General features: G+C 35.9%; 1 non-coding gene across 1 annotated transcript; it reads left to right on the forward strand.

Moving 5' to 3' along the window:
• Positions 1-22,253: 22,253 nt before the first annotated feature.
• LOC145583645 (small nucleolar RNA R71) lies at positions 22,254-22,359 on the forward strand. The gene has a single exon (XR_014100257.1). It is a non-coding gene; the product is annotated as a small nucleolar RNA R71 (small nucleolar RNA).
• Positions 22,360-22,584: the final 225 nt, after the last annotated feature.

Raw genomic sequence — 22,584 nt, forward strand, 5'->3', positions numbered from 1 at the left:
ATTATTAAATTTTACAACCTGCTTAGTAAGTATCTAATCAATAGAACCAAATTGAGAAGAATTTGTCAAAGTGGGAATTATAATGAGAATAATAATAGTAAAGACTATTTTGAGCGGATCACCGAAAGTTGAGATTTTTCCCATCATTCTTCCTTTGAAATAAATTTATTTTACCAAATTTAAAATATTTTACTAATTAGCGTGTTTTCTCGATAGCTGACCACACCATGTGGCCGGGATTATTTATTTAGATGTTACTCAGTCGGACAGGAGTTACTCATTTGTATTAAATTCAAAAAAAAAATACTGATTCTCTATTATCTTTGTCAAATTATTATTTTTACTGATTAAAATTATTTTAGTGAACTTAACTTATTTATACTAATTTCTATTTTAATAAAGTGAAGCAAACATGGTCTTATTTGCTAATGCACGAGATATAGGAAAAATACAACAAAGGAATTGGAATTAATAGTTATTTCACTAATTGGAAAGTTATTAGAAGATTTTTTTTTTCCCTTCTTGTCATTAAATTATGGATGTTTATTGGCTATTTGGGGATGGATAGTTCATCATTTTGGCTTTTGGGGATTTTCATGGGAATTAAATTGTAAAATGCATGTGAAATATTTATTTGCCAAAAATTCTTTAAATGGAATTATTTTAAAAAGTCATAATGTTTAGGAAGTTTATAATTTTGAAAGAAAATGGGTTTTAATTTTTGAAATGAATGAATTGCAAGAATTGAAGTTTAGAATTAAGTGTGTGAATTCAGATTCGCTCGGTTCCTTGATTGGAATGAATTATTTCAGGTCGTCTCTTTTCAACCTTAATTAAACCATATTAGAGAAAAAAAAAATGGCACCCATGGCACTGGATATTTTTTATTCGATTTGGTTTAACAATGGTTTGATATAATTCGTTAACTAGTGTTTAACCCACTCGATGCTCCGGGTCGATACGTTAAATATTACTGTATTATAATTTTCATGTATTATATTTTATGTAGATGAATTTACTTTTAATTTTTTTATGTACATAATTTAATATTGTCAAATACTTTTATTTTAGGGTCTGTTCACATTTACTGAATTGAGCTGAACTGAACTGAACTGAACTGATTGGAGCTGAACTAAACTGAACTGAACTGATTGGAGCTGAACTGAGCTGAACTGAATAGAGCTAAAATGAATATTTTATGAGAGAAGGAAATTAGGAGTTGAACTGCCTGAACTGATTGGAGCTGAACTGAACTAAACTGAACTGATTAGAGCTGAACTAAACTGAACTGAAATTAAGCTGAAGTGAACATGCCCTTAGATTTAGTTAAAAAATTAATTTGTCATGTAAAATAAAACAATATCATAGTCAACAATTCTACATTAACTATATTTAAGAAGAATAAATTTACTAAATTATTAGGTAGCAAAGTTGGTATGATTTCTTCTTCATTTCTCAATGGACTCAAGTATATTTCTAGTTGGGTGATTTTGGCATTCTCTTGGTAGAAGAGAAGGGTGACACGTAGTGTGTATCCTTGATTAATAACGTCTTTTAATATATACTTCGCAATATAGATTTGCTTAAAATAAAGAGCACAAAAAACTTTAACAAAATTAAACATTTATCCACCAATAAAAGAAAAAGGGTATTAAAATATTTAACATTTAATATCTCAAAATTTTAATAATAGTACAGTATATCGATCAAAAGATAAAAATTACAAAAAAAAAAAAAAAAAAAGAAATTTTAAAGGGGTTGTTAAATATCGCCCTCGAATATCTAACTAACGCCCGCAAAATAAAATAAAATTATGTAGTTATCCTTATAATAACGATTATAAAACTAATTAAATTTACCTCAATTTCACACTTTTACCGTACACAAAAATTTTAACCATTCTCTCTAGCGATCAACAGCCACTAACGCTCATCGGTCAACCATTCCAACCACCGTGATTTTCAAAATCAAACAAATTTTTTAAATTTGAAAATGTACAGACTCGTTACGTTACAAATTTTTTAAAAAACTAGGCGTTTCAGCCTAGGATTTTCTAAAATCCTAGGCGTTTTCCTGGGTTTCGATTTTCAACAAAAAAAAAACAAATTAGTACAAATCTAAACTATAAATAAACTAACAAAGTTGTGAATTTTTTGTTTTTTTTTTAAAAAAAAACAATAATAATAAACAACAATAGCAAAAAATAAAAAAAACGAATTTAAAAAAAAAAATAAAATAAAACCCAGGCAAACGCCTAGTTTTTTCGAACGTCCTAGGCTCAAACGCCTAGTTCGTGCGAACAACCGTGCGGTTGTTCTAAAAAACTGGGCGTTTGAGCCTAGGACATTCGAAAAAACCGGGCGTTTGCCTGCGATTTCAGGAAATAAAAAAAAAAACAAACCTTTTCTCCGACGACAGACTTCCCTTTATCCTTTCTCATCATTACCGCGGCTGTGTAGATCGTGAAACTAGAGGTAAAAGGAGTTGGTGGTTAAAAGAGGATGAGGTGGTGGTGATGGCGGTGGGTAGTATGAAGAGGTGGTGGTGGTTGTTGTTGTTTAGGGAGAGAATTATGTTTAAGAGAGTGAACAAGGAGTGAGAGTATGGGGGGTAATTTTTTTGATAAATTAAGGGTAAATTTGTAATTTTATTTTATTTTGCGGGCATTAGTTAGATATTCGAGGGCGACGTTTAGCTTCCCACTAAAAGAACAGTGTTAGAGTAATCAACCCTTATCAGTAATATTACTAATGTCTCGTTCTCTTTACCTTGTTTTGCTGAATTTAAAATATTCATGTTGAGCTAAAATTAAAATATTATTTCCTGAAATTAAATTATTTTTACTTAGCTTAAACTTTTTTTTTTATTCTCTATTATATTTGTTCTCTAAAGTTACTGATTTTTAATGATTAAAACCTTTTTCAATTAACTTAATTTATTTTGGCTTCCAAACTTAAATATTTTTACTAAACTCAACTTAATTTTACAAAACTTCAATTACTCCCTTCGTTTCGTAATAATCGCAACACTTTTTTTTGACATCTGTTTCATAATAATTGCATCACTTCCTAATTTAGTAAGAACCACTACTATTTTATTATCTTTCTCTCCTACTAACCCCTATTGCATTTTATAAATATTTTATTATTTCTCTCTCCTACAAGACTCACTTATACTTCCTTTTAATTACTCCCTCCGTCTCAGAATGATTGATACGAATCACGATTAAACTTGGCATGCATATCAATACAATAGTTTATCTGGCCTTAAAAATATTTGATTAAATATTAGTAAAAAAATTTGTGAAAAAGATGATGTTATAGAACTTTATATTAATACCTATTTTTCGTTAAAAAAAAATCATTAATACCTACTGTGTTTAAACATATTTCAGGATAAAATTTGTTTTTAATACATTATTAAAAAAAATAAATAATAAAAAAAACTTTATTTAAAATTATTATATTAGTGAAAAAAAATCAAACGTGATCGTGAGAGGGAGGAAGTATTTGAATAAGGTGAAGCTAACATGGCCTAATCTATACTATTGCTATGATTTTAAAATCGAAAGTTTAAAGGACACTTATCCTCTTCTGGCTTTTCTTATTTTTTTCTTTTGGTTTAACTAAAGTGTTAAAAAAAATAAAATAAAATAAAATAAAAAAATTAAAAAAATCTCTTCTTCATCCCAAATGCTTCCAGTAACTTCAAAAATACAATGATCAATTTTCATTTGTATCTCTTGGTTCCTCTTAATTTCATTATACTTTGTATTATTTTTTAATTACACAGACATTTAATAATTTATCTCCCCTCTCTATATCTCACATTTTTTTTCTATCTTCCCTCTCTCTACTATTCTTTTCATTCACCCTAAATCTATAATTTATCTCAAGTAATTTTTTTTAAAAAAAAATAAATTATTATTACTGTCAAGATCTACATAAACTTCAAGAATAGTGGTATTGAATTTAAGGGAGCAATCAAATGTAAATTTTCTCGACTTTATTTATTGCTCTTTTTTTTTCAAATTTCTTTCCAAGATTCAAACATTTTTGTTGTTTTTTTAATATTTTAATATATATATATATTTCATTACATTTACGTAGTATTTTATTTTACTAATAAAATGCAATCTATATCTAAGATGTTATGATTTAAAAAAAAAAATTAAGAACAATACAAATACATAATAGTATAATTCTTTAATTAAAAAGAAAATACTAGCCTAAAATTAACCCGTGTATTGCTCGGGCTAAATACTAGTTACTTTAATAAATGGGAGAAAAAGTGAAAAATGATTTTGGGTGAAAAGTTGAAAAGTAAATTGAAATGGTGCATGGAAGAAGATGAAAATATTTATGCAGAAACGTTAGTAATTTATTAATGTTTATGTTGGTTCAAATACACATCTTTCAGTATTTATATTAATGTTATAGATAAAAATTCGATCCTGCTCATATTTTTTTCTGATATGAAATGACGCTGAGTTTGATAATTTATCAACAAAGGACAATAGAGATATACATATAAAGAAGAATCTTATATGATGTCTAGTTTACTAATAATAATGCTTATCTTAACAATGTAACTTTGTGAAACATTAAACTATAGGAGATATTGGCATTTGGTATTTGCGCTAGAGCGAACACTCCTAAGTAAAAGTGAATGCTCAAAAGTACATCTAGTCCGGTTAGGTCGATCTATTTATTCGATATATATTGATTTTTTTTAACACCTCTAACTGATTATATAAGCTCAGTGGTATAGCACATGACTTTTAATGTACAAAATATTATATTGATATTGTGTATATTAAAATTACAAAATATTGAAAATAGGCATATACTTTTAAGATTATTAAATAATTGTATCGTAATATACCATCAATGTGTGAAGTATATAATATTGTAATTAACTGATTTTTTTATTTATATAGTAATTTATTAGCATTCATATTTTGCATATTATTTAATTTGTTTATATTTTGTGTATAAAAATCGACGCCATGTACAAATTATTATATTTATACACCCTTAACTTTGTTAATCAATAAATAATAGTGCAAATAAAACATTTACCCTTCAATGTGATGATTCTAGTCTCATTTTAACTATCATTTTTAAAGAATAATTGGAGTGAAAATTACAATCACTCTTATGAATTCAATATTAAAGACCACAAAATTATATCCTAAAATCAATTAGTGTGACGTGGAATACAGCTAATCTTATATGTTCTTCCTCTATATTTCTTCAACTTGGAACAAGCTAGTATTCCCAACTCATTTCATTTGGTACTTAAAGTGGGATTGATGGTAAGTTATCACTAATATATATAGCTGAGTTTTAACATTTAACATTCTAAATTGTGACAAGTGTTATATATTATACGACAACAACTAAGCACAGGTATATCACCAAAAAAAAAAAAAAAAAAAAAATAATTCTATAGGTTTTTTTTAAAAAACAAAAAAGTTATTTTTCATAATCTCCTAATATTTCATATGGATAAAATAAATTACTTAAGTAACTTTCTTACAATCTTAAAAGCTTATTTACCTTATAAAAATTATGTGACTTTTAACACAAATCTCACAAGTTTATTACTTTACCTAATAAAATTTGTTTTTAAAATTATTTTTTTTAAAAAAAGAAATTCATTCATGATATATACTAGTATTTAGCCCGTGATATGCACGGGTTAAATTTTTTGCTAAAATGTTTATTAGTACGAATTCAATTGTAAATTGAGAATTCTCTTCAGTTAGAATTAAACTAAAATTTTTATGAATACAAAAATGGTATATAGTAGTAAAATAATGAAAGATGGGTAGTAAAAATAATGATGTTGTTTCATATTTTTAAATTTTTATTTTTGCACGTAAAAAAGATACATGAATATATACTTAATAAGAATTAACTATCTCCTATTCTATATAAGAATTTGATAGAACCAACCAAGAGACACGAGTGAACAATTACTTTTAAAAGAAACTAATTTCATTACTTGTAGAAGATAATTACAAAATAAAAGTGACTTTTTAGTGAAATGACATACAATAAATGAAGGAATAATAAATTAAAGGAAAAAAATTAAAATAAAAGTGTACCAATAAGAATAGGACACGTGGCAGCTTATATTGTTTGCAAAAGTTCTTATTATTAAATATTAATATAGATTACGATTATATAGCTTAAATGTTATTAAAAGTATTTTAAAACAAAACTCATTAATTTCCCAAAAAAAAAAAAAAAAAAAAAAAAAAAAAAAAAAAAAACTCATTCATGATACATTTGTTTAGAAAAATTTAATTAAAATATTAGCATTAGCTTAAAAACATCTGGCTTCACTAAATTAGTAAAAGTCCAAAATATACAATTCAAATCAAAATCGCCGTCTGTGGAGATCATATCCACGACCACGTGGTTAAAAGCCACTCGCTCTACCACTGAGCTAAGAAGGCAATTTATAATTTTTAATTATAAGATTTTGTAATTAATAGAATGTACTTATTCTTTCGTATGTTTAATGAAACATGCATATGGTTGATGATGATTTGTCAATTGATTTTAAATCATGGGACGCAATATATGGAGTAATTAATCTTCAACTAGTATTTAGCCTGTACGATGTACAGGTTAAATTTGTTGGTAAAATGTTATATATATATATATATATATATATATATATATATATATATATCAAAACTTACATTTAATTTAATCAAAAAATTTTATTTTTTTTTTTAAAAAAAAGAACAAAACATACATTTAATTTCATGACATCTACCACAGTAAAAAAAAATTATTATTTGCATTATTAGGTGTACATATCATCACGAATTGCATTAGGTAATTACAACATAATTTAAACCAAAAAATAAATCAATAAATTCATCAAAATTAAAGTTACAAAGTATTAATTTTGCCATTTTGTGATAGATTTCATGAAATTTTGTATTTTGTTTCTCTGTAATTTTTGTATTTTTTTTTACAGATGTTTCTTTGTAATTTATTTGGTAATGTATGTCAAAAAAAAAATTATTTGATAAATTCATGAAAGCTATCACAAAAATTACAAAACTAATATTTTCAATAGACTATTACATAAAAACGAAAATCGACTCATCCATCAACCCCATTATCATTTAGAACTTAAAAAACACATAAAGGAATGGAAAAGTTTAGAGAAATTAAAAATTAATATAAGGGGAAGAACACTTGTAACTAACCTTATAGAGATTATAGGTAGGAGAAATAAATATGATTGATCAAGTAACTTTGAATAATTGAAAATTAATTTATTTATAAATATTAAATAGAGAAACTTTAGGGTAATAGTGTCATTTGGGAAATGATAATGACCAAAAGCATTGTTAGTGTCATTTGGGAAATTAAATGATATGAAAGCATTATTGGAAGTAGAAAAACTACCAAAAAATAAAAATAAAAAACAAAATAAATAAAAAAAATCCTACGTGGCACTCTATATGGCCTTTAAATTTTCCTGTTATTAAATATTAGTATAGATGTGCAAATTCAAGAACTACCGCATTCAAAATCTTCGATACCCATTATTTCTAGTATCTGTTTTTTTTAATGATATATAACGATTTGATTTAATTCAGACTAGTTAGTGACCCGGGCAACGCCCCGGGTTTATTTCTCTTCTTCATATTCAATAATTACATGACAAATAATTACATGCATTAAATAAATGTAATACCCTTTTTAAATTGGATGAACAAATGAACCATCAAACCAATATTCAACCACTGAGTGTAGTGAATAATGAAGAATTTTACACGCACCAACCTAGAGAGCTTTTAGTGAACTATAAGCAAATTAACCAATGGAATCTCATATTAAAATATAGCAAATCATATATATTACACAATCATCTAACCAAAATGCTACTTATAGCTTAAAACATATATAGGCCATAATTAGTTTGGAGTGATTTATTGAAAGTGTTAAAATATGAGTTAAAATAATATATCCATTGCATGCCAAGTAAGGTATAGTAAACAAATACTCACCTAACACAAATATCACCCAGTAAAATGTTTCTCCAAAAGGTTTAGACCGTTTAGTGTATCATTTCCTTGGGAAGTTATTTTATAGGGATAAATGTATTGAATACATATCGGTTACAATTTTACAAATTAAATGGGTCAAAGCAATTTAAAAACATTGTAATAATTATTCAACTTTTCAATTGTAACCAAAATATATACTAATGATGGCTAGTCTATTAGTTTGCAAGTAACACCTCTTTCTTTAAAGTTGAAACCAATAACTTCAATTATTCTAAGGCGTAAATCAAGCACATTTAAATACAATAATACAATTGTAAAAGTGACGCGGAAAAAAATTAAAAGTGATGTGGCAAAATGACAAAAAAAAAAAAAAAAAAAAAAAAAAAAAAAAAAGAGAGAGAGAGAGAGAGACATGGCATAATGCCACTCCATGCCTTGAAGTTTTAATAATAATAATATAGATGTGCTTAAATAAGGAAGTACTAATGTAGTGTAAATACAAAAATATCTATAACATACATTAAAAGGCGTTTCTAAGTATAAAGCTATCTCTCGCCTCGCCTTTCCTCTTTTCTCCTCTTCTCTTCTAGGGTTTCTCCAAAATCTTGGCTGTTTAGGCCGGAGATTGTCTAATTTCTTTGGAAATTAGACTATTTCCGACCCTTGTCCCTAAATTTTCTTTAGTTTTGCAATTTAGGTTTCAATAAATCTACACGAGTAAGTGTAGATACGTCCATCTCCCTATGGTGGAGTGTCTCCCTATGGTGGAGTCGTTAGTTTTTGTTAGTTTAGTTGTTTGTTTATTTTTAGGGTTTGTTTGTGTGTTAGGGTTTATCAAAAAGGAAATAATGTTTTTCCCTACTATCAGTTCTTTGGTAAAGATTTGTTCGGGATCGCAACGGTTATCAAGTTTTCAAATGCGTTCAAGCAAATCAGATGAAAATCATCCTTACGGCTACAACAAATCGTTAGACCGTCACTCCAAAAAGGCTGTATATTCCAGCGATGTGTGCGAGAGATGTACCGCAGTGCAAGATTTTTTCAACAATCGTAGCTTTGATGAAGGAAACCCTAATTTGATTCAATTTTATGTATTTGTTAATGTAGATTTCATTTGTAGATGTCGGATGACTTTTTATTAATGAATTGATTTGTTTAAAAAAAACGGCGTTTCTAAATTTGTGTATGTGCCACGTGTATCCTTTCTTACACCAGTACTACGCCACATCATCATTCAACGACCTTTAACATCATGCCACATCATCATTCAATGTTCTAAATTAAAAATGCATACAAATTAAGAGATTTGAACCCAAAACCTCATTGAATGAAAACTACATATATTACCATCTCAGCTAGAAATAAATCATGTCTTATTAACTCACATTTATATATAAATACAAATATTAGAATGTAGAATAAAAACTAATAAATTTAAAATAAGTTATTTTTGTCATTTTTACCCACAAAATAAAAGTTAACAAGAATTTTAAAGCGTCTAATATAAAAATGAAATTATTCAAAGTATCACCCGGAGCGAAGCCCGAGTCACACACTAGTTAATAATGTAAAAGTCACATGGAAAAGAGAGAAAAATGTGTGGGACTACTTCTAATTGTACCACTGAAAGTTTGTATAATACCATTAGTTATACTATATATGCACTTAGTTAGTACCACTGAATTCAATGGTACTATTTGATCACCCAATACTACTCTAAAATCAAGTACTAAATTACGTGCAATTACACTCTTACCCCTCGTTATGCAATTGTTCTTGCATAACGGGACTCCCTTTAAACAAGGGGATGAGAAGGTTCGAACACTTGACTTCTTGGAAAGAAGGTTATTGTTTAACCATCTAGGCTAATAGCCAATTATGCTTTAAAATTGCACATTAAATAATATTATACTATAAAAATATTGAAAATACATATTACTGACAAAGGAATAAACGTGTCGTCAATTGTCTATCCCTAGATCAAATACAATTTATATAACCTAAACAAACCTAATAAGAGTATAAGGCAAGCATAGGGGTCGAACCACAAGGAGACATGCATAAACACCACATTCACTACTTAAGACTTAAGCTACCTCGGGACAAGAAGTGTGAATAACTAAGAGATTAAACTAAAGATTAAGAATGATTAAAAATCAATATAACTAAACACCAAGGGAAGTAGGTAGATGTAGTTGTCATTTGATCATGCAATAACACGAAAGCAAAGCAATGGTAAACTAAGCATGCAAGAATATCGAAATAAAGCTCAATCTAACCGCCTTCCGGGGTTAATCGATTTCTCCTAACATAGCCTCTATGTTTCCACACTAGAACCATATATTAGAAGGTGCAATCAATGAACTATCGATAACAATGAACCTTAACTAAGTCAACTTCCGTTTCTTGTTAGCAAAGGTTCACCTTTAATCAACTAACAATGTGCACTTGAAAGAAGATTAAAGAATATCAAACATACAAAGACTTTCATCACCATTAACATTACCCCAACATCATAAGCATGAATCAATTACCAACTACACCATCCCCACACCCTTGGCTAGGTGACTACTCACAAATCATATTGAACACAATATCAATCATCAAATCAATAAGCATCAACATGATCAATAAGCAAAGAAGGAAAATCAAAATAAGCAAAAAAAACTAAATACAAAAGTAAAGAAAGAGAGTAAGAAATTGCTCATTAATTGAAGATGAAGATTTACAAAGATTCAATCAAGCTCCTTCTTCAATATCCAAGTTCATCAATGAAAATCCACACTTTCTCTCTCTACTAATGAAGTTTCTCTCTCTAGATTAGGGCTAAAATGTACATAATATTCTCATTACAAACCTAGGGGTATTTATAAGCCCCTCACATTACTCTAAAGAAAGATTAAAATGCACGGAAATACCCACGAGAGCGGCTGCTCCATCGAGGGTGAGCGGACGCTCTAGAGGGTATTAATCAAAACAGCCACCTTACTGGAGCGGGCGCTCTCCCAGACAGGAGCGGGCGCTCCAGGTGTGGAGCGGGCGCTCCTCTCTTGTGGAGCGGACGCTCCATAAGTCAGGAAAACAGGGGATCTGATGAGAAAATGGAGCGGGCGCTCCTATCTGGTGAGCGGCCGCTCCTCTTGAAAGCTCCGGACTCTTCTCCAAATCCATGCTCCTCTCTTCCGCTATTCCAAGGCACTCAAAAAGGTTGACTAAGCCTCGAGCAGGATCACACGAGCACTCCATTCAACCTACTCAAACACTCATACACAAACATAAGTATAGAAAAGAGGGAAAGCGACAAAGCAAGGCCAAAAACAAAGGAAAAGGAGGGGAAAACACAAAAAGGAACAAGGCAAAGCAAACTAAAACAAAGTGCTTGAAAAAGGCTCAAACAAGTGCCAAATGAAGGGAAAAATCCTTAAAGAAAAGGATAAAAGAGTGGTATAAATACCACTCATCAAAATCGCCCACACTTGCCTCTTGCTTGTCCTCAAGCAAGAAGAATTAAAACAACGAGCAAACACAACAAACATAACATGACAAGGTTTATGAAAATCAATCAAGTACCACGGTGAGAAATTCTCAATTCGGACTCAAATATAATGACATTGATCAAAGAATACCTACCTTTCTCAATTCAAGAGGGAAAACACGCTTTAAGATGCTCAAGGTTGAAAGAGACAAACCTAAGCTAAGCATAGAGAACTAATGATTTCATCCTCCGCCCTAGCCCCATCCAAGACGGTCCACGATCTCTCCGCTAGCTTCAATTCATCCCCTAGTTGGCTCCTCATGATTCCTCGAGGGAACCGGAAAAAAAAAATTAATTTTATGTGGAACAATGAGGTTATCCCGACATCTCAACTATGCATACTCTCTCCATAGGGTTGAAATCTATCTCCCTCCACCGTTCTTTGACCACGCCCCTCTAAAGTCCAAGGGTCTTATTTACGGTTGTAATGTCATGGCTAGAGGTTAAGGTTGGGACAAAAATTTAAAATTTGGTGAAAACTCCTAAGTGAAGCATAAGAGTGGCCATCTCTCAATAACAACATAGGAATCGAACCTAATCTCAAATTACAACCTTCAATACAAAATACATGACAATACTACACTTCTTTGCACGTTTCTCATTCATCTCAATTTTTCCTTCTCTTCTCTCTTTTTTTTTTTCTTTTTTTTTTCTTTTTTTTTTCCTTTTTTTTTTATGGTGTTTGGTTTTCATAAATTACAACTTCCTTGCCAAACCTTTTGCTCACTTTTTATGAATAGACTTTCAAGACCTCATTCGAACCAAATTGCACAACTTCCTTGCTTAAAATCAAGACTCTCAAACTCGAACCTCACAAGCCGATGCTTCACTAACTATAAGGGTTGGTAGAACATAGGCTGCTAGGTTTGTAATGTGGTTTAACCAAGAAAGGGGAAATAAAGCTCAACATGGCTAGCAAGAAGGTATATGTAAAATAACAACCAAATTTGTAACAAAACACAAGGAAAACAAAGAAAAATGAGAAGAAATGCCCTCTTCCTCCTCTAGAGTTATATGATCACGATCTTGGGAGCTAGATACCAACACAAGGATTAAGACACGCATAGTTAAGGATCCAAAATGCCGCTCAGCAAAAGTGATGGAGGCTTGAACAATAAACGCTCACATGGGATATGAAAATAAGCAAATACCAACCAAGGGAATCCTATTCACTACGGAGAGCAACACCATCTTACCACTTTCCCGTGAACTAGGGGTTCAAACTTCCTCAAGAGTTCTAAACCGGGCTACCTTAGCTTAAAATGTGTCTAGTTCAACCCTAAGCGCTCTCAAACCGTGAAGACCCTCTTCAACTAGGAAGGTAAGCATTCAAAGATGTGTCATAACAAAAGCATATAAGTCCACATGTCCAAATGAACTAGCAAATTCTCAATTTCCAAAAAAAAAAAAAAAAAAAAAAAAAAAAAAAAAAAAAAAATTCTCTTGTCATGATTATGAATGTCACATAAAAGAAAGAAGAAAAGCAGCACACAAAGGAAAAAGGAAGAAATCAAGAAGGTTCATAAGAGAGGCATGTAAATCACATAAATCCCAATCGACATACAATGATCGTTAAATACAACATCAACGATCCCAGGTTCCTTAGAACCAAATCAAACAACCTCGAACCATTCAACTCCTTCCTAATCTAAACTAAACTATGCAACCAATCAAATATTTAAAGAGTTGAGAAGGGGAATTTGTCACCCAAATACGCTTAGAAAACGCAAGTCCACTATCAATGAAGCTCCATTGCTTGGAAAAATTTGGGGAATGCGCCAATAAGCCCTACAAAATGTCAAAATCCAACACAACTCGGCAAATATTCGGTTAGTAGCAAGAGAAATATATAAAATGAAATGAAAAGAAAGCAAAAAAGAGAAAAGAAACTACTAAATAAAAAGAACAAAGAAAAGAAGAAAAGGTTTGGATTAAAGGGGAATTTGGATTTTTGAAATTGGGAGCAAAAACAACACAAGGTTATCATCAAATCATCAATTTTTTTAGAGAACATAGAAGGTGAGCATCAACCAACATCGAGAAAAAAAAAGGGCATGCAAAAGACACCTATTGGCCATGAATATGCCCCGTAGAACAAAGCCCTTAAATGAAACAATGAATAAGCACCCCCCCACACTTGAACGAAAAACTGTCCTCGGTTTGATCAAAAATGGGAAATAGGTGGGAGGAAGAGCTAAACTCGGCCCGAGGGCCCTAGTCCTCCATGTGAGAACTAGAGCCCTCTCCATATGGACGCCACTCATAGTCGACGTCGATAGGAGGGCCATGGGGATCCCATCCACCGGTGTAGCCCGGTGGAAAACCACGGTTCCGGTACAACTCTTGTTGATAGTCCGGAAGAGGGTCAAAGGGAGGGGGCATCTCAAGAGGCTCGGATGTATACATGGGGTAGTTAGGATCCCCACGGTAATCACATCCCCCCGGTGCCTTGTAATCGTACCCCTCAGAGGTGGGGTAGTTCACACGGGGGGCCCCTTGAGATGAAGGCCCGGACCAATAGGGCCAAACCGGTCGACGGGGAGTCCCGTCAGCATGCGGTTCCTCGTGACAAGGAACCAGCCCCTGTTAGGGCGGAAAATACGGGTAGTTCACCGGTGGGTCAAAATGCCCTTGGTTTACATGCCAATCATAAATGTTGGCATTGTAAACCGAGTGCCCATCGGCGACTTCCGTCAACTGGTTTACTTGCATGGACAAATTTTGAAAAGAGGACTCGATGTTAAATGAGGAAGAAGAAGAAGAAGCCATACCTCCCCCACTAAAGGGGGGGACGTTCACTTGTTGAGACCCTTCCCCATAGTGGAAGGATTGATGCTCGAAATGTTGCTGAAAACTTGTTGTTGTTAAAATTGTTGTTGTTCTTGGAATTGTTGTTGTTCTTGTTGGTCAAAATGCTGCTCTTGTTGCCGCCTTTGCCTTGGGGCCCGGGGAGCTCTCTCCCTCAATGACAAGCTACCCTCCTCAAGGTTAGCTCGGGGAACGCGCCATTGATTTTCATCTTCTGGCGGGTTGGTGATGTAGTCATTCGGGAGGAGGCACCAAGAAGAATCGCGGACCATCCAAACCCGTTCATCTCCTCCCACGCGAGTAGGTACCTCGCGAATCATCCCGGCCGTCTTGAGGGCCCCTAGGTTCAGGTAGGGCTGCTCATCGACTGGGGTAAGCTTGGCTAGCTCCGCTCCATAGCCTAACTTGTAGGCTATCCATGTAATCATCCCCCCCAACTGAATATCACCAGTGAGGGAGACACCAAGTTGTGTCTCATGGAAGCGGTCTGTGAGGAGGCCCCCGAAATTCATCCCATGGCCGTAGTTGATGTACCCGTCGGTGACCAACCACAGTAGAACGAGCTCTTCTTGGTTGATTTTCCCGAGCTCTGGGCGGGAAAATAAGGCATACACCATTAGCCTATGAAAGTACCGGAGGGCTGGATGGATGATTTCCGACGCCTTTGCAGATCTTGATTTGAATTTGGTGTTGCCTTGGGTGATGGTGCCCCACCACTCTTGCTCATCGTAGCCTTGCCACATCCTCTCATTATCATAAGCTCTGTGCACTGGGCTCTCGGGATCCCACCCGAACATCCGGTTGAGCTCGCTCATTGTCACCTTCCGTGGGTTATTGAACATACGGAAGTTGAGCTCAAGTTCTTTCACCCCTCGCCTCTCGATGGATTGAAGGTTGAATGAAGAGAGGAATTCGAGGGTGAGCTCCCGGTAGGTGAATGGTGCCTTGGGCTCGGCCTCCGGGTTGTAGGTGAATTTTGATGGAACCTTGAGGAAGGTTTGCCACCCAAAGGACTCGGCCATGTCACGGACATCGGCGTCAATGCCCAAGGCCTGACAACATTCTTTGTCATAGAAACGGGTGGACCGAACGGCCCGCTTGGAGAGCTCATTATAACATTTTTCTTGATAAGTTGAAGCAAACTTCACCTTATAGGGTTGAGGGGGTGCATTAGGCACCACCGCGGAGCTAGATGCGGCTTGAGAGGATGACCCCTTTTGTGATTTTCGGGAGGAAGACCCCGGCAACAAATCTCTTAATCGGCGAGACATGATTGATGTTAGGAGCTTGCAACAACAAGGACTTGGAAAGGATAGGTACATACAAACAACCAAGAATCCAAATTCAAACACTCATCTCATGAATATAAATCACCCACAATCAAGACAACTAGCCAAAAAAAGGCATTAAACAGTGAAATGGAAACCACTCAATGAACAAAGATTAGGAAAAATTAGGACATATGAGGGGGTTCAATCATCACTTCGAAACATTTGTACATTCAAAACAAGGTGATGGAAGCATTAGCACTATCTAAATGCTTAATTTAGCATGTTGAATTAGGAGTTGTCATCCAATTGCAAAATCCTCAATAAAACAATTCATCTTGGCAAGAACCTTACAAGTACCAATTTCATATCAAATCAAGCAATACTAGCATGAATAATTGTAGTTTAGCTTGAATTAAACACCATGAACAAGTATTATGCTAGCATGAACGAGAATCAAACCATGATACAAGTATGAAAATTTTGCAAGTGAAATCAACTACAAACTTCATCCAAACAACATTATAGCCCAAACATGACAATTTCAAACACATACTACTTAAATTCAACCCATTCAACCACCATAAACAAGTAGTACATGCAAGAACTAGTAGTCATGAAATTCCATCAAATTTGAGTCTTCAAAACACAAATTAAGAAACAAAATGGCTAATTATACTTACAAAATCAACAATTAAGTGAAGTAGAGTAAGAAATTCATACCAAATTGCTTCAAACAAACTCAAAGAGCAAAAACCCAAATCGGATGAAATTCGCCAATCTCGACACCAAAAGATGAAGAGTTGATTTTGAGGTGAAATTTGTGATTTTGATTGTGTGAGGGTGATTTCAAGTGAGAAATTGTGAGGAATGAGGGAAGTGGATTTCTTAGGGTTTGAGCGAGAGTATGAAATGAGGGGAAAGTGAAGAAGAAAAGAGGAAAAACGAGCTTTAAGCTCATTTTTTTTTTCCGGAAATCGATAGGAGCGGGCGCTCCACGAGGGGGAGCAGGCGCTCCTCACTGGAAGGAGCGGACGCTCCCTTAGGTTGGAGCGGACGCTCCATAAGTCTGAATTTGGGCTCTGAATTGGGGAAAATGGTGCGGACGCTCCACAATGTGGAGCGGGCGCTCCACATATTTGGAGCGGGCGCTCCTCTCTGGTGGAGCGGACGCTCCATTAGTCTGAAACTTACCTGATAACTGCAAGAATGGTGCGGACGCTCCACAGGGGAGGAGCGGACGCACCATTCAACTGGTTTTGCCCTCTAATTCCTTGGAATATGAACTCCTTTTCTTCACTTAGCCGCATTTCCTACTCCATTCCTACCCTACAACATCAAACAACAACAATCCAAGTAACCAAATATCCAAATTAATCCAAATCCACAAATCAAAAGACTAAAGAAAATAACGAGAAACTCGGGTTGCCTCCCGGAAGCGCTTTTGGTTAGCGTCGTTAGCTCGACGTTCCTCGAGTTGATCAAGGAGGGTTGAATTGACGATGCACATCACTTAGAGTAACTGAAACTGGTTCATCACTTGGGGATCCTTCAAAATAAGGCTTGAGGCGGTGGCCGTTGACTTTGAAAGGGGAGTGGCCATCTTGGGAAATTTCATATGCTCCATACGGGAATACCTCCGTAACAATGTATGGCCCACTCCATCTTGATCGGAGCTTGCCCGGGAAGAGCTTCAACCTCGAGTTAAAGAGGAGCACCTTTTGCCCTTTGACAAAATCTTTCTTGATGATTTGAGCGTCATGCCACGCTTTTGATCTTGCCTTATACATACTTGCATTCTCATAGGCACTCAACCTCAACTCCTCTAGCTCATGCAACTCTAAAAGCCTTTGCTCCCCCGCACTATGGAGATCCAAGTTGATTTGCTTGATCGCCCAATGAGCACGATGCTCCATCTCCACGGGAAAATGACAATTCTTCCCATATACAAGCTTGTAAGGGGTGGTCCCAATTGGCGTCTTGAAGGCGGTCCTGTAAGCCCATAGAGAATCAATGAGTTTAGAGGACCAATCCTTCCTCGTTCTGGCAACTGTCTTCTCCAAGATCACTTTGAGCTCTCTATTGGTGACCTCCGCTTGACCACTTGTTTGGGGGTGATAGGCAAGCCCTCGCTTGTGAGATACCCCATATTTCTCAAGTAGTCGAACGAAGGTGTGGTGCTTGAAATGTGACCCCCCATCACTAATAATTGCTCTCGGAACACCGAATCTTGGGAAGATCACTTTCTTGAAAAGGTTAACCACCACCTTTGAGTCATTTGTTGGAGAAGCTACGGCTTTCCCATTTGAGGAGATAAAAGGGCCCATGAAATCTATAGCCCACACATCGAAAACTTCAAGCTCAAGGATGGGGTTTTGTGGCATTTCATCCCTTCTCGAAATATTCCCCACCCGTTGACATCTATCGCAGGTCTTGACAAACATCCAAGAATCCTTGAATAAAGAAGGCCAAAAGATCATTGATTGAAGAACTTTTGAGGCGGTTTTTTGAGCACTCATATGCCCACCACAAGGAGAAGAGTGGCACATATGGAGAACACTTTGAAACTCGTCGCTGGGGACGCATCTCCTCAACAACCCATCAACCCCTCTCTTCAACAAAATCGGTTCATCCCAAATATATCTCTTTGCCTCGTGCTTGAGCTTTCGACGTTGTTGTGAAGTGAAATCCGGAGGTATGGCACCACAAGCCAAGTAATTCACAATATCCGCATACCATGGTGCCGACTTCACCTCAAGAACATATAACACATCATCCCTTAGAGCATCCTCTATTGGCAAACCATCATCCTTGAACCTTGCACCGCCCAACCTTGAAAGGTGATCCGCCACCACATTCTTGGCTCCCTTCTTGTCTCTCATTTCATAATCAAAGTCTTGGAGAACTAAAACCCATCTCAACAACCTTGGTTTAGCCTCCTTCTTCCCTATCAAATATTTGAGAGCCGAATGGTCGGTGTACACAATTGTCCTAGAACCAATGAGGTAGGTTCTAAACTTCTCAAATGAGTGAATAACCGCTAAGAACTCCTTCTCGGTGGTTGTGTAGTTTCGTTGGGCATCATTGAGATTTTTGGACAAATAATGTATGACATGAAGATTCCCATCCTTTCGTTGCCCAAGAACCGAACCAATAGCCTCGTCGCTTGCATCGCACATGAGCTCAAATGGAAGAGACCAATCCGGACCTTAGACAATAGGGGCGGTGCAAAGGGCCTCTTTCAACCTACAAAAAGATTCTTGACAAGCATCATCAAATACAAACTCTTTATCTTGTTGCAATAGGGATGTGAGAGGCTTTGCAATCAAAGAAAAGTTTTTTATAAAACGCCGATAGAGTTTATCTTGTTACAAGCATCATCAAATACAAACTCTTTATCTTGTTACAAACTTCCTTCACGTTAGTGGGGGGAGGAAGTTTCTCAATGACCTCTACCTTGTCTCTATCAACCTCAATGCCGGCATGGGAAATTTTGTGCCCAAGAATAATCCCACTTTCTACCATAAAATGGCACTTTTCCCAATTCAACACGAGGTTAGCCCTCTCACATCTTTCCAAGCAACGAGATAAATTAGATAGACAATCTTCATAGGTGGCTCCTCCAACGGAGAAGTCATCCATAAAGACCTCTATCTCATCCTCAATCATATCACTGAAAATAGACATCATACAACGTTGGAATGTTGCGGGAGCATTACAAAGCCCGAAAGGCATCCTACGATACGCATAAGTACCGTAGGGACATGTGAAAGTCGTCTTCTCTTGATCCTTGGGGTCAATCGGGATTTGGAAAAATCCCGAATAACCATCAAGGAAACAATAGAAGGAATGCTTTGTAAGCCTCTCCAACATTTGATCAATGAACGGTAATGGAAAATGATCTTTGCATGTACTTGTGTTAAGTTGGCGATAGTCAATGCACATACGCCAACCGGTTACAAGCCTAGTGGGGACTAGTTGATCATGATCATTTTTCACTACCGTCATTCCCCCTTTCTTAGGCACAACTTGCACGGGAGATACCCAATCACTATGAGCAATTGGGTATATAATTCCCGCATCAAGAAGCTTAGCCACTTCCTTCCGCACGACCTCTTGCATGGAAGGGTTAAGCTTCATTTGCCTTTGCCTAACGGGTTTGGCATCTCCCTCTAGATCAATTTTGTGCATGCATAAAGAAGGACTTATACCTTTGATGTCATCAATGGTATAGCCTAAAGATTTCTTGTGTTTTTTCAAAACATTGATCAAGAGGGAGGTTTGCTCCTCCGTTAGGTTGGAATTAACAATTACGGGGAAAGACTCATTAGAACCAAGAAATTCATACCTCAAGCCCAAAGGTAGAGGTTTCAAGTCTACCTTTGGTGCTCCCTTACCATTGGTGCTCTCCTCTCTTTCCTCAACTTGAAAGAGATCATGGGTGTGAAAAGCCTCTTCCTCCATGCTCTCATCCATGCACTCGCTCTTGCTCTCCTCTAGCAAATCCTCATAGAATTGAATGTCGTCCTTGTGAGCACCTAGCTTAGAATCATTCAAGAATACGCTTTCTAGGGGATCGTTAGAAGCATGCAAATGGGAACGAGAAAATTCACTAAGCATGGTATCTAGAACATCTATTCTAAAGCATTCACCACTTGAGGAAGGTTGTTGCATGACATTATTCAAATCAAACTCAATTGAATCATTGTCAATTTTCAAAGATATTTTACCCTCCTTCACATCAATGATGGCCCTAGAAGTGGCTAGAAACGGCCTACCCAAGATAATAGGAATCCTCTCATCCTCATCCATCTCTAGCACATAAAAATCCACGGGGAATGTGAACTTTCCTACCCTAAGGGGAATGTCCTCAACCTTACCCATGGGAAGCTTAATGGACCGATCCGCTAGTTGGAGAGTAATGTTAGTGGGGGAAAGGGTTCCTACACTAAGCTTTTGGTAGACGGAGTAGGACATGAGGCTCACACTTGCTCCTAAATCACACAAAGCTTTGTCAAACTCAATGTCATTAATAGAACAAGGGATGGAAAAGCTACCCGGATCCTTCAACTTGGCGAGAAGTTTGTTGGAAAGGATTGCACTACAATTGGCGGTCAAGCTCACCGTTTCACACTCCCTTCTCCCACTCAATAGATCTTTCAAAAACTTAGAGTAATGGGGCATTTGTTTCATGGCATCAACAAAAGGAAGGGAAACATGCAAATTCTTAATCACATCCAAAAACTTCCCAAATTGAGCGTCAAGCTTAGCTCTCACAAATCTTTAGGGAAAAGGTAGTCTCTCCTCTCTAGGTTGGAGATTTAGGGGCAAGGGGGTGGTTTCTTTCTCCTTTTGCACCTCAACATCCTTCTCCTTCTCAACATTAGAAGGCTCTTTGGTTCTCTCATCCCCTCTATCTAACTCTACTTCATTTTGAGGTTCCTCCTCAACTAAGGGGTCACTCCCTACTACCTTTCCACTCCTTGTTGTCACGGCATACAAAGGTTTTGGGTTGACTCCTTGACTAGGGATAGAGGAAGAAGAAGAAGAAGAGGCATTAAAAGCAAGTTGAGCAATTTGGGTTTCAAGCATTTTCATATGAGCATTGGCTCGCTTTTTATCCTCCTCATTTCTCTTCTTTTCCTCCTCATGCATTTTCATGATGGCATCTAGCTTAGCCATCACGGGATCATTAGGAGGGGCCTCAATTTGAAGAGGTTGTTGAGGTGGAGGAAGTTGGGATTGATGGAAACCCGGAGGCCTATTGGTTTGGGCATAGTTAGAAACATTTTGGCCCCTATTGCCTCCGATGCCTTGGTTGGGAACATTGCTTTGTCGATTGTTTCCCATGTTACCTTGATCACCAAAATTTTGATTTTGATGATCATGGTATCAGGAGTTGGGTTGTTGGTTTTGATAACCATACCCCCTTTGGTTAGAGTAGCCTCTTCCATTGAAATTGGAAGGGCCTCCCCCACCATGGTATTGGTTACCATAACCACCACCACTTTGGTTCCAACCACGGTTTCCACCTTGATTCCAATTCCCCATTTGATTGGAGTTTGGCCTCAAGTTCCCTACATTTTCCATTCTAGGAGCAAAATTCATAGCATTGACATCTTCTACATTATCATCATGTTCATAGGGAGGGGGTTGAACTTCACAAGCATACACACAATGGGAGGTATCATGATCATAGGTTTCACAATTTGAGCAAAACATGCATCCTTGAGGCATTTTATTATAAGAAGAGGGGGAAGAAGTGGTCATACCATTGCCTCCCTTGGTTGAAGGGGAGGTATTACCATGAGGGTTGGACCTTTCTTTCATCATTTCGTCCATTTGCTTGGCCATCTTGGAGATTTGGGAAGAAAGGTTGTTGATTGCGTTGGCTTGGTCCAATGCATAGACACCCTTGCTAGAAGTAGCCTCCCTTTCTCCTTCATACCAATCATCATAATGCTTTGCGGCCTCCTCTATGATGCATTACACTTCATCCTCTCCTTTGTTCATGATTGGACCGCCGGCTGCGGCATCTAGGCTTGTTCTCCCTTGAGGTGAGAGACCTCCATAGAAAGTGTGGATAAGTTGATACTTGGGTATCCCATGATGTGGGCATTGACGTTGAAGCTCTTTGTACCGGTCCCATGCCGCACTTAGAGTCTCACCACTCTTTTGGCGATAACCTTGAATTAAGGACCGAGCCTCGGCGGTCTTCCTATGGTTATAAAATCTCCTCAAGAAAGCCGTAGTTACTTGGTCCCAAGTTGTGAGAGAATTAGGGGGCACCTCCTTCTCTAGCCATTCTAGACCTCTCCCAATTAAAGAAAATGGAAACATCTTGAGGCGGATATACTCTTGAGTCACTCCATTGGCTTTGATCGTGTCACAATACTTCTCGAATTCTTTCAAATGCTCATGAGGGCTCTCAA

The sequence above is a fragment of the Chenopodium album genome, chromosome 15, assembly GCF_948465745.1.
Source record: "Chenopodium album chromosome 15, dcCheAlbu1.1, whole genome shotgun sequence".
In the NCBI taxonomy this organism is placed as follows: Eukaryota; Viridiplantae; Streptophyta; class Magnoliopsida; order Caryophyllales; family Amaranthaceae; genus Chenopodium; species Chenopodium album.